Genomic DNA, 14265 nt, shown 5'->3' with positions numbered 1-14265 from the left:
TTGACCTCCTAGGTCACTGACAGCGGGCCCCACGACGGGTCAAAGCTGGGTCAACGCGGGGTTAAACCGGGGTTTAACACTGTCTTAATGACATGCGGGTCCCACACGTCAGGTTTGACCGTGGTTGACTGCTGACGTCACTGTGACACACTGCTGACGTCATAAATACATTTGCTGGGATTTTCTTATTTAGAAATAAATTTGAAAATTCCAGAAAATGTTAAAAACTTGAAAAAATCATATGAAATAATCTAGAACTCAGATTGAAAAAAGTTATATATGAAAAATGATCAGAAAAATCCAATCTATCCATATGTACAATTTTCATGCATGTTAGAACAACTTATGACTACTTCTTAGGACAATTCAATTAAATGGCATTTAAGAAATCATATATGGAGTTTGAATTTGAATCTTTGATTCAAATCAACTTCATTTAATCTGGTTGCTAGTTGCATTATATATTGCCATGCCACATTCATGCATCATATTGTTGCATTGCATTGATTGTGTTTTCTTCTCTGTTGCCAGTAATTGTCCCCTCTCAGTAGACGTGGCTCCGACGATGAGTTCGATGACACCGATGAAGAGTGCTACGTCTTGAGCTTGTGTTGGTTTTCCTCGAAGAGTAGAGGGTGATGCAGCAAGTGTAGCGTAAGTATTTCCCTCACTTTTGAGAACCAAGGTATCAATCCAGTAGGAGGCTCCTCAAAAGTCCCACGCACCTACACAAACAAACCGAGAACTCGCAACCAACGCAATAAAGGGGTTGTCAATCCCTTCACGACCACTTGCGAAAGTGAGATCTAATAAAGATAGTATGATATGATAAATATATTTTTGGTATTTTATGATATAGATGCAAAAAGTAAAGATGTAAATAAAGGTAGATTGAAAGCAAATATGATAAGAGATAGACCCATTTGATATTCCTTTTCTTTGAAATACTGAAATAGGCAAAAGAAAACAGCAATATGGGTTGGGCCTCCATTTAGTAGGTTAGTCCCAAGAATGATATAAATGTGTAAAATAAAGCCCATAAACATCCAAAAGGGGTAATATAATAGCATGGAACAATCAAAAATTGTAGATACGTTGGAGACGTATCAAAGAGATATACTATCTTCAGAAGTGCCAGGCAAGCAAAAACTCCTTGTTCATTCCGATACAATCCCACTCTCTCGCTCCTGCTCTCTTTTACTGCATTCGGACAACAGCGATACATCTGCTACTTGCTGTGGTAGTGGAACCCCTTTATCCTCTGCATGACCTTTCATTACCACAGTAAATAGATGAAACCCACTAGCATGAGTAGGAGTTGTTTGAGCCCTGATGTGCCTACTCATTCATGCTTGCTTGTCATGCCTGCTATGCTTAGAGTTGTGTCAGGTCTGATTCATCAGGGATGAATTGGAACAGTGATGAACATGTCCTGCTGTGTGTGAGCTAAGTGTGTGAACACAATTTGGTAAAGGTAGTGGTGAGAGGCCATGTAGGAGTACATGGTGGGTTGTCTCATTGAAACCGTCCTCAAGAACTAAGTTCTGTGTTTGTGATCCATGAACAGCTACTACCACACATTGGGATCCTTAATTGACTCTCTCGACTTATTAACTGACTTGATCTCTGTCCAGGAGTCGCAACTACTTTCTGGTGTTTGTAGGTAGTGTTAGTAGTCTACCAAGTGGCACCCGGTACAGGTGGGCTTGGTACATACTAGGCACAGTGGCACGGTGTACCAAGTGGCACCCAGATGGTGGGCTTGGGACCCTACTCACATTGTTTGGGGCCGTGAGCGACACACCGGCCGGATCTCCTTGTGGATGGAACCCGAATAGGCGATAAACCTAGACGAGAGACTTGTGTGGTTAGTCAGGTCGTGGCCGACACCCTCGCCAGGCTTCCGCTTGAAGGTTGCCGAGATACATGACGTGTACATGGCGGTAAGTGGCGAGAGCGTGTGTGAAGAGGTACACCCCTGCAGGGTTAATATGATCTATTCGAATAGCCGTGTCCGTGGTAAAGGACTTCTGGGTTGCCTGTACAGTTCATAGACAAGTGAAAGTGGATACTCTAAAATACGCAAGATAAGCGTGAGTGCTATGGATGGCGTTCTCGTAGGGAGACGGGAGCGGATCCATAGTGGTGTATTGATATGGTGAATATGTGGACTCATGTGCGCCACCTCAAGAGAGTTGCTTGTAGTCGTACTTCAGGATAGCCACCGAGTCAAAGCTGGCTTGCTGCGGTTAAACTCCACCAACCCCTTTGTTGATACTGATGCATATGTAGATAGTTCCGATGTAAGTCTTGTTGGGTACATTTGTACTCACATTTGCCTGTTTTATGTTTTTGCAGAAAGACTTTAGTCTCGCTAGTAGTTCCGCGTGGACTTCGATGTTTAGCTTGTTACCTCAGCTACGATCTTGTGCCCTCGGCAGGATCTGGTAGATAGTCAGGCTTCTCAGCCTTTTCCATTTGTAGATGTCTGTACTCAGACATGTTAAGCTTCAGCTTGTGCTTTGACTTGTATGCTCTGAATGTTGGGTCATGAGACCCATGTTTGTAATATCTCGCTCCTTGGAGCCTATTGAATAATACACTTGTGTTGTAGAGTCATGTTGTGATGCCATGTTGTATTTGCACATATTGAGCATATTGTGTGTATGTTATTGAAATGCTTGGTATGTGTGGGATCTAACTATCTAGTTGTTTATCCTTGGTAGCCTCTCTTACCGGGAAATGTCTCCTAGTGCTTCCACAGAGCCTTGGTAGCTTGCTACTACTCTGGAACACTTAGGATGGCCGGCATGTGTCCTTCTTCGTTCCTGTGCCTGTCCCTTCGGGGAAATGTCACGCGGTGTCTACCGGAGTCCTGTTAGCCTGCTACAGCCCGGTTTACCGGAGTCCTGCTAGCCCAGCTGCTACAGCCTGGATTCACTCGCTGATGATCGACACGTTCGTTGCTAGGTCATGTATGCCTGTCCCTGTAAGTTAGTGCCACTTTGGGTTTACGACTAGCCATGTCAGCCCGGGCTCCTTGTCATATGGATGCTAGCGACACTATCATATACGTGTGCCAAAAGGCGCAAACGGTCCCGGGCCTGGTAAGGCGACAACCGTGGGAATACCGTGCATGAGGCCGCAAAGTGATATGAGGTGTTACATGCTAGATCGGTGTGGCATTGAGTCGGGGTCCTGACAGCTTTGGTATCAGAGCTTGACTACTTGTAGGATTACCAAGCCAAACTGGTCGAAGTTGAGTCTAGAAATTCGTTAGTTATATAAGGGAATTGATTGTGGGATGGAACGTAAGGCTCTTTTTACTCCTTATACCTTATGGCCTTCTGATCTAAGTCATCCTATCTTTCCTACGGGGTTAAGAAACTAGGCTATCTCTTCTTTCTATTAGGATCGCGTGTTACTAATCTATGGACTTGTAAGATTGTTAGATTTAAGCCTCACTTCAGTTTCTACTATCTCCGTGTATTCATAGCTGATCTCAGAACCTTGATATTATGATGATCGAGTGGTTATGCCACCATTTGCAGGATGTCTTAATTCTTTTTGAGCATTTACAGCCGTTATGTTGTCCGAGTCATCCTAGGTTTCTAAATAGTCTGAAGCATTTGCAAAATCCCTTCCTCTCATTTTGATGTCCCTTTGGGCCAGATTAACCACACTAATCGGTGAGTTGAGGTACTTCATTGCCTCTACATATATGTTGGAGCTATTATTATGACCCTAGGTGTCTTGGAGGATCACTAGTAATCTAGCAATGTTATGTGTTTCCAGTGTGATGGTTATGGCCATCATTCTTGAAAGCATCCCATGATGCCATTTAGTTAGTAGGCATTCTATTCCTGGGTTTCTGAACCCAAGATTCACCCTACTTACTTCATGTTGGTAGTGCTTGCTAGCTCCTTTAGGATATTAGTAACCTTTGCATTAGTCCTCGAGGTCCGTGGTATTTCCTTCCTCCAAATACTATGAACCACTTATGGCAGAAGTTTGTTGGATCAAAGATCACAACAGGAGTGCTCTCGATGAGTTCTCCATTCTATATTGTGACTCTGCCAGATCTACCCTCTCTGCATGGGTTATCCGGAAGAAACATGTTGAACTCGTTTGACATGCTAATCCATGCATTCACAACCCAGAAAATCATATGATCTTTTGGGATTGTCCCTCTTTAGTTGTTTTCTGGCCCTCGTCTATCAATTGATAGTCAGGAGTGGTTGTGCATTCGTGTGGTCCGTCAAGCCATTCTACTCCGGAATGACTAGGAGAAACAAACTCCAGTACCTCGTCCATATCCAGGATTGGGTCAAAGTAGTTGTACTTCGCAGATCAAAATGCCAATCCAGTTTTTGGTTTGTTCTACCTTGAAACATTACCCACTTTATTTCAGGAATGTCATGAGAATTGCACCTCCTCTTATGAATTCTTGACATAGTGATACTTCTCGCCACCATTATTCATTCCTCGGTTTCGTGTTGTTGCAATCGTAATGCCAACAAGTGAATCGTGATGTGTGAAATCTATACTCCTAGCAACTACATTGCTTGGTAGTTGAATGGACAATAACCTCATTCTTAGCATGTTGATTATGGAATCATCACCCTAAGGCTAATCGTGCTACTCAGTCCTTATTCTGGTGCACTCTTCGATCAATGAGTAGGATTATTCAATCCCTTGCTTATTTGATCATATCGTCTTGCTCTAAAAAGCAAGATTGTTCCCGAGATTAGTAACATATCGATGGTTCGTGATGTTCCGAATATCTTCTCGGAAGTATTACTAGGTCGTCACCTGACCGCTATGTTGAGTTCGTGATCATGTTGGTTTTCCTCCAAACCACCCATTCTCCAAGAATCTGTGTGGGATACCCCTCAGCTAGTTGGTTAAGCCAAACAACAACTTGGAGAGTTGGAAGTTAAAAGATTGTCCAACTTAGTTTATATTAAGGGATATCTTTTTGCGTTTGTGTATTGAAGAAAGATGATGTCTTCATTGATCGGTCCCTGTGATCAGTTAATGGACCTATCATCTTATTCAATCTTTGATTTGAGTGTGGGCTATTCACAGATCAAATCAGAACCAACAATGTTCGTAATGTTGTCTTACTCGTGGTTTTTCCTCGAGCATACACCATTATATCCTTTGGTCTGACCAATGCTATCACCGTGATCACTTAACTATGGAATTCCATTTATATGGAAACCTGGATGAATTGTTGTTGAGCCCATCGACAACATCCTTATCTCCTCCATGATTTTGTTGCACATTAAGCTAGTGTTGGAAACTTTTGAAAGCATCACTTCATGCTAGCTCATGAAGCATATGTTCGGATGTAAGAAGTGACCTTCTCCAGTTCATGTGCACATGATGCAAGTTGCCGCCATGAACTCGAGAAGTCAATGTTGCTTCATCTGGAATCATCCCAAGTCAGTCATGCATGTGCGAAGTATACATTGGTTTGTGAGACTAGCTACCTCCATTCTATATGTGTCCCTAGCACACCAAGCCACTGATTGATTTATTCAAGGAGAAGAAGTTCCTTCATAAGAGCTAATCATATGACTTATGCAAGGACTTCGTTATCCGCAATGATGGTTCCCAACCAGAACTCGGTAGTGTTTTATTGTAAGACTACTATGTGGTCATGATTGTCTGGGACAGTGTGTTCACATGTATGTAGCAGAACCAGCTCATGTTTTGGAGCTTGCTATCGTAGTTCATCCCCCGGGAATCTCGTAACGTCATCTCATCGAATTGTGTTGCAAACTTTCTTTTGCAGACACATTGAGTCTGAAGTATCCTGTTACTAACCAGATATGAATCTCAGGCAGATATGATGGTTGGAACATTTTCCAAGAACTATAATATTGGACTCTTTGTAACCGGGAAAGTGGATGTTGTGGCTACCCCACCTAGCCAGAAGGCCAACTATTGTAGTATCTTGATTCAGCAATTTAGCCACCTTCCCATGAGGATGTCATATGACTTATTCTAGAAGTTGTTCCTTATGGATCCCTTGTGTTTCTGAAGTTCGACCCTTACTTGATGGCCATGTTGATGCTTTTAAGCATGATTGTGGTACCTAGAACATCAAGGAGAACATTAGAAGCGGAGTGCTAAATGTCTCTCGGCCGATCATCCAGATTTTGTTTCCTCGGCATCGCTAAGGTGAAATCTGAGAAAGTGTTGTCTTCCTTTGCATCTGCATCGTCCAACACTATTCATCATGGTAGTATGATGTGTTGCCAGGATCCTTGGGGCGGATGTTGGTAAGACCTTGATGAGTAAGGAAATGTTGAAGTTCTTGAGGTTATATCCTCGGCATCATGTGGAATGTACTTTCCGTTTGCCGAGTTGTCTTATAACTCTAGTTCTCTTTCTGATCTGAGTATGCCATTTCTTCAAACTCCTTCAAACGATCGTTTGTATTTTTTTCCTTGGGCTGGTATGAAGTGTTTCAACGATCTTTGCATGAAAAGTAATTCTTTTTGCCAGTCAAGGGAATACTTCTACGAGTCACCTTCCCCAAGGTGTCCTGTTATGGAATCATGGAAATTGTCTCCTCACTACATGAAACCAGACACCATCTTACTCAAGCGTGGAGTTGTTGCTTACCAGACTAAACTCTCGTCATATATTTCTTTCCATTCCACTGATATGTGTATTGCGTCTCAGCTTGAGAGATGTTCCAACGTCGCATTCCATGAGTTGATCGTGAGTTGCTCGATCTTTAAGAAGATCGATTCCTATAGAGTTTCTTTCTATCATCATCGTGTTGGATGAAAATCTTGAGAGCAAAGACGTTAAGGTCAATATGAAGCAATGAATCAACATCCTCAAGAAGGGCATTTGGATCATGAAGTTTGTGCCAGTTCCATGTCCCATGTGTCTTCTTACCTCACGTCTTGAATCTCGGGACGAGATTCTTGTTTAGTGGGGGTGAGTTGTCACAGCCCTAGAATGGTTCTTGTAAATAGTTGCATCAGAGTGCATTATGCATCATGTCTAAATTCCAGTGAAATTGAATTGAGGGAATTCTCAAGCCTCAAAAATCTTTTAAAAATGATCAGCATTGAAATCGTTCAAATGATCCCAACAAAAATGTTCCTGTTAATCTCTGAATATATTGGCAAGAGCTAAAACTCAAACCAATATTTTTTGAATCTCAGAAATGATTATTTTGGGACTTTGAATCTAACCAATAATTATTTGAATTGGATTTATATTCATAATAACCAGTTTATGAATCCAATAATTATGAAAAATGGTGAGTGGCTCTGAATATATTATATCTAGCCATAGGATAATTTTCAGAAGCTAAGAAAATGGTTTGGTTTTTGAACTAAACCAAAACGAATTGCAGAAATAGAAAACAAAACAGAAAAGGGAAATGGAAAGGTTTTACCTGGCCTTACCTGAAGCCGCCCTAGCTGGCAGCCCAGCCAATAGGCCAGCCCACCAGAGCCGCCACCGTCTCCCACCTCGCACCAGACGGACGCGAGGCGTGTGGCCACCATGCGCCGGCACGCGTCCGTGCCACCTCCACCTTGCCTGAGTGCCCCCTCGGTGGCCTGGACGACCCTGGAGTCGCCATGCACCCCCTGACCTCTCTCTCTCACCCGCGGCCTCTCCCCTCCCCTCTGCTCTCTCTCTCACGACCGCCCAAACAAGCCGGAGTGCGCCGCCGCCAAGTAGCGCGCCCACCGCCGTCCCCTTGCACCGTGGCCATGACCTCTAGCTCCGCATCGACGCTGTGAAGCTCCAAGCCAAACAAAGCGCCTGCGGATGCCCTGCAACCTCCTCACCGTCGCCATCTTCCTCGTCTGCTCCGACGAACGCCGTCAACCGATTCGTCACCGTCCAAGCTTCCACGGCCTCGTCGTCGCCTCTGCCAGCCCCTACGTGAGCCACTCTCCATTCCCCCTGGAATCCCCGTCATTTTCTTTCCCTAGCCAGCTTTTCCACCTTGGCCGAGCGCCGCCGTCCTCCATGGCCGATGAGGTTCTTGCCCCTGAGCACCTCCGCTTATTCCAGTGGCACCAGCGAGCTCCCCGAGCTCCTAGGAGTTCGCCCAGCCGCTTATCTTGCTCGCTAGCCAAGCATAGCGCCCCGCCATGCTAAGCCATAGCTCCGGTCGCCGCTTCTGCCCACCGCCGTCGCCGCGGCATGCCGGCCCCAGCAACCCTGCTTGCACCGTTGGATGCGGTCGAGTGCCAGCTTTCCAACGGGACCGACCGCGGCCCAAACCGCTGCCTGTAGCGCGAGCCCGAGCAACTCTGGTGACCCTCCGCCGTCGGTTTTGGTCGCCGGCGTTAAGCCGCCGACGTGGCACACTTAATTAGCCTAATGACAATCTAATTGACCTCCTAGGTCACTGACAGCGGGCCCCACGATGGGTTAAAGCTGGGTCAACGCGGGGTTAAACCAGAGTTTAACACTGTCTCAATGACATGTGGGTCCCACCCATCAGGTTTGACCGTGGTTGACTGCTGATGTCACTATGACACACTGCTGATGTCATAAATACATTTGCTGGGATTTTCTTATTTAGAAATAAATCTGAAAATTCCAGAAAATGTTTAAAACTTCAAAAAATCATAGGAAAGATCTAGAACTCGGATTGAAATAAGTTATATATGAAAAATGATCAGAAAAATCCAATCCATCCATCTGTACAATTTTCAAGCATGTTACAACAACTTATGACTACTTCTTAGGACAATTCAATTAAATGGCATTTAAGAAATCATATATGGAGTTTGAATTTGAATCTTTGATTCAAACCAACTTCATTTAATCTGGTTGCTAGTTGCATTAGCTCAAACCACAACATATTGCCATGCCACATTCATGCATCATATTGTTGCATTGCATTGATTGTGTTTTCTTCTCTGTTGCTGGTAATTGTCCCCTCTCGGTAGACATGGCTCCGACGATGAGTTCGATGACACTGATGAAGAGCTATACTATCTTCAGAAGTGCCAGGCAAGCAAAACTCCCTTGTTCATTCTGATACAATCCCACTCTCTCGCTCCTGCTCTCTTTTACTGCATTCGGACAACAGCGATACATCTGCTACTTGCTGTGGTAGTTGAACCCCTTTATCCTCTGCATGACTTGTCATTACCACAGTAAATAGATGAAACCCACTAGCATGAGTAGGAGTTGTTTGAGCCCTGATGTGCCTACTCAGTCATGCTTGTTTGTCATGCCTACTATGCTTAGAGTTATGTCAGGTCTGATTCATCGGGGATGAATTGGAACAGTGATGAACATGTCCTGCTGTGTGTGAGCTAAGTGTGTGAACATGATTTGGTAAAGGTAGCAGTGAGAGGCCATGTAGGGGTACATGGTGGGTTGTCTCATTGAAACCGTCCTCAGGAACTGGATTCTATGTTTGTGATCCATGAACAGCTACTACCACACATTTGGGATCCTTAGTTGACTCTCTCGACTTATTAACCGACTTGATCTCTGTCCAGGAGTCGCAACTAGTTTCTGGTGTTTGTAGGTAGTGTTAATAGTCTACCAAGTGGCACCCGGTACAGGTGGGCTTGGGACAAACTAGGCACAGTGGCACGGTGTACCAAGTGGCACCCGGATGGTGGGCTTGGGAACCCTGCTCACATTGTTTGGGGAAGTGAGCGACAAACTAGCCGGATCTCCTTGCGGATGGAAACCGAATAGGCGATAAACCTAGACGGGAGACTTGTGTGGTTAGTCAGGTCGTGGCCGACACCCTTGCCAGGCTTCCGCTTGAAGGTTGCCGAGATACATGACGTGTACATGGAGGTAAGTGGCGAGAGCGTGTGTGAAGAAGTACACCACTGCAGGGTTAATATGATCTATTCGAATAGCCGTGTCCGCGGTAAAGGACTTCTGGGTTGCCTGTACAGTTCATAGACAAGTGAAAGTGGATACTCTAAAATACGCAAGATAAGAGTGAGTGCTATGGATGGCGTTCTCGTAGGGAGACGGGAGCGGATCCATAGTGGTGATTGATATGGTGAATATGTGGACTTGTGTGTTCCACCTCAAAAGAGTTACTTGCTGTCGTAGTTCAGGATAGCCACCGAGTCAAAGCTGGCTTGCTGCGCTTAAACTCCACCAACCCCTTTGTTGATACTGATGCATATGTAGATAGTTCCGATGTAAGTCTTGATGGGTACATTTGTACTCACGTTTGCCTATTTTATGTTTTTGAAGAAAGACTTTAGTCTCGCTAGTAGTTCCGCATGGACTTCGACGTTTAGCTTGTTACCTCAGCTACGATCTTGTGCCCTCGGCAAGATCTGGTAGATAGTCAGGCTTCTCAGCCTTTTCCATTTGTAGATGTCTGTACTCAGACATGTTAAGCTTCTGCTTGTGCTTTGACTTGTATGCTCTGAATGTTGGGTCATGAGACCCATGTTTGTAATATCTCGCTCCTTGGAGCCTATTGAATAATACACTTGTGTTGTAGAGTCATGTTGTGATGCCATGTTCTATTTGCACATATCGAGCATATTGTGTGTATGTTATTGAAATGCTTGGTATGTGTGGGATCTGACTATCTAGTTGTTTATCCTTAGTACCCTCTCTTACGGGGAAATGTCTCCTAGTGCTTCCATTGAGCCTTGGTAGCTTGCTACTGCTCCGGAACACTTAGTATGGCCAGCATGTGTCCTTCTTCGTTCCTGTGTCTGTCCCTTCGGGGAAATGTCACGCGGTGTCTACCGGAGTCCTGTTAGCCTGCTACAGCCCAGTTTACCAGAGTCCTGCTAGCCCAGCTGCTACAGCCTGGATTCACTCGCTGATGATCGACACGTTTGTTGCTGGGTCATGTATGCCTGTCCCTGTAAGTTAGTGCCACTTTGGGTTTACGACTAGCCATGTCAGCCCGGGCTCCCTGTCATATGGATGCTGGCGACACTATCATATATGTGTGCCAAAAGGCACAAAAGGTCCCGGGCCTGGTGAGGAGACACCTGTGGGAATACCGTGCGTGAGGCCGCAAAGTGATATGAGGTGTTACATGCTAGATTGGTGTGGCATTGAGTCAGGGTCCTGACAATGACCCACTTGCTCCGGAAGCCGTCGGCCCTCTTCCCGGCCTTTGAGATTGCACTGGCCTTGCCATATGCGATGAAATTGGCACACGCCAAGGTGTGGTCGCCGTTGGTTCGGACAAGGAAGAACTGGCGCAGCAGAGCCACAGATGGCATCACCCCAACATGTGCCTCACAGTAGTAGGCAAAAATCGACAAGAGAAGAATGGAATTGGGATGGAGATGAAGGGCCTACAAACTGTAATGGCGGAGGACGCCGTAGAAGAAGTCGGAGAAGTGAGGAACCAGGCCTGCGATGATGGCGTTCGTGAAGAAGGGATAGAATGTGCTCCCCTGAGCCTCCGGCACGGCGGAGCTAGCCTGGAGTTCGGTCTTCCCCCTTTCGTTGCTCTTCCCCGCCATCGCATACCAAGCCAGCAGCGCATCAACCTTGGCCTTGCGGGCACCATCGTTTGCTGAAAGGGAAAGGAGCGAAGTGGATCTAGAGATTTCGAAAGCTAGGAGCGAGGAAGGGGATCTGGAGCAAGACGACGGAAAGTAATGAAGACAAGCCTTGCCCTCACTAGCCTTTTGTCAGACGGGCAGTTGGCGAGGCAACGTGGGGAAGCGGAGACGCCCACTTCCAATCAGTCTCCACGTCGACCAAGGCCGCAGGCTGTTGGGGCCCCGGCACTCCGCACTTGCCCTTTGGATTCGCCGCTAAGCCAAAACCGAGCGCGCCTTGGGCCCGCGAGCTACTATCGGCGTTCTGGGAACGGGGGTCCCCAGACTTACCTGCCTGCGGCCCGCGGTGTGGCTCCACCGGTGGCCCAGTACGGCCCATCTTCGTCAACCAACACTCAAGACGCTCGTGAGGGGCCAAACCTTGCGGGGCGGACGACACAAGGCCTCCTTAGGAGCGGCCTCACCAGGCAGGCTCACGAGGGTGGCGGAGATATCAAGGCAAGCGGTGCCTTGCGAGGTTCTCGTGATGCAAGCCATGACGACCAAGGCCATGCGGGCGCCAGCGCTCGCAGTGTCCTCGTTTCCCCTTTGGTGCTAAGGGGGCACGCGCAAGCGCGGAGTACCAAGGCATCAAGCAAAGGTTTCCATATCGGTGCAACAAGACCAAGACCAGCAGGACGGCAGGACGGAGGTCATCATGGAGCCCAAGACGGTGTCACCACCAGCGCCTTTGGTAGGCGAAGACCACCTTTAGTCAGGATAGCTTGTACTAGCTGTCCCCTTTCGAAATGGCCGTTGTTGGATCCCTTCCAGCTAAATATTTGAGCAGAGGACCAGGGCCTCTATAAATAGGGCCAGCCACCACAGTAGAAGGGGGGATTCAGTTCATCTTCACAACAAAACAGCTCAAGAACACCTCTCCTCAGGAGGTTGTTCTTCCCTTGTACTTTTCATCATCAGCCCAAGAGGCAATCCACCACCACCACACACAGGAGTAGGGTATTACACCACAACGGTGGCCCGAACCTATATAAATCTTGTGTCTCTTGTGTTGTGAGTTCATTGAGCTAACCTTAGGGATCGCGACGAGGCTAAGAGTGAGATTCGGTAGGGGGAAATATTCGTGCGCACCCCAGAGTTGGAACCTTAAGGGTTTTGCCGGAACCTGAAATCCGACAGGCTTCTTTACTTGTGGTTCAGAGGAACACTAGGCAAACAAGGTCCCAAAGAAGTACAAGAGGCCAGGACAGGACTCCATGTCTATCAATGTCACCCTAAGCAATAATGATGGGGCATCTAGGTATGGTAACCTATTTACTGTACTTTCAGTTTCTCGGTCCACCGATTGGTGGGTTGACACTAGGGCCAATATTCATGAGTGTGCCGATGTGTCTTTGTTTTCTTGCAACATATAAATACGAAATCCATCGTGCTACACAAGACATTTTTTATTTTAGTGGAACTGCACAAAAAGATACGCTGGTTAATCTGGCTCCATGTGCCATTTCAGTCTGCAAACTGATGACAAACCCTGCCCGTTCCACAATCATAGGCATTACATATTTTGAATGGGGAAAGCTTGTCAAAGTTTAATCATTGATGTTAGCAAGAAGACATTAGTTTACTATATTGGAATTTGAAAACTTTGTCAAACTTTGCTCATTTATGTTAGCCAGAAGACATGTGTTTGATATTTTGGAGTGGGACGCCCTTTGCTGCGAGCAACATCGATTGTTTTTTCCTATTCTTGTGTTTAGTTCAGAAGTAAATATTTACTCTGCTGAGATGCATAGTCACATGAATGTTGACATATGTAAGGTATTTTAAGAGTTTGTTCTGAATGTTGTCTATGTAATGCCAGGCCTTGTGAGTTTGATTGCAAAGTTGAGCTTGGAATGTTGTGGCATGCGGCATCACGAGTTGTTCACCATGCCTCGTGAGAATAATGCTTCATATTGTTTTGCAAGTTGATCTAATGCCAGTGATTTGCATGTTCAGAAGATTATCCTCTTCTGTTGTTTCTGTGCTTAAGAAGTTTATCGTCTTATGTTTCATTCATAGCCTATACGACAACTCAGGTAGGTTAGAGGTGAAACCATATGATCTTCTGACCAACTCATCATCTTAGGCTGTGATTGGATTGTCGTTTTCCAAACAAAACTGCTTCTAAAACTGACACTTGTAAATAAAGGCAGATGGTCTTGGGCGAAGCGCTTGGTTGGTCGATTTCGACTAGTAAAACATACACTTGTCTCTCAAATTACACGCGTAACTCGCTGGTTTTTGTTACATACCTCGGGCCATCTGTTTCATTACACTTGTATTTTACATGTTGTTTCCGGTGAAGAGTAAATTATACTTATATCTCAATATAGGTATGAAACAATCCAGAGCTCCCAAGCGCGGCCTTACCGTTTCATGCTGGCTTAGTCTATCGAAGGTGCTCATAGGTGTCTGATGATCCTGGCTTCCTAAATGAGCAGCGGGCGCTGTATCAGACCATTCGTAGGGCCTGCGAGGCCCTCTCCATCGTCATTCAAGTTGTTGCGCTTGCGGTGGCGCTGAGCATTGTCAACATGGTCAACAAACATGAGGAATTAGGAGATGACTTTACTTGGAGAGGATGATAGTAGGGACCCACTAGGGCCATAGCCGTACCTACGCAAGTTCCTCCTTATTATATACAACTATAATATTTTTTTCTTCCTCCTGGTTTCCTCACATGACGGTCCCACACCATTGTCAACCTATA

Source organism: Triticum aestivum, chromosome 1B, assembly GCF_018294505.1.
Source record: "Triticum aestivum cultivar Chinese Spring chromosome 1B, IWGSC CS RefSeq v2.1, whole genome shotgun sequence".
Lineage (NCBI taxonomy): Eukaryota > Viridiplantae > Streptophyta > Magnoliopsida > Poales > Poaceae > Triticum > Triticum aestivum.
This window is presented reverse-complemented; position numbering follows the sequence as displayed.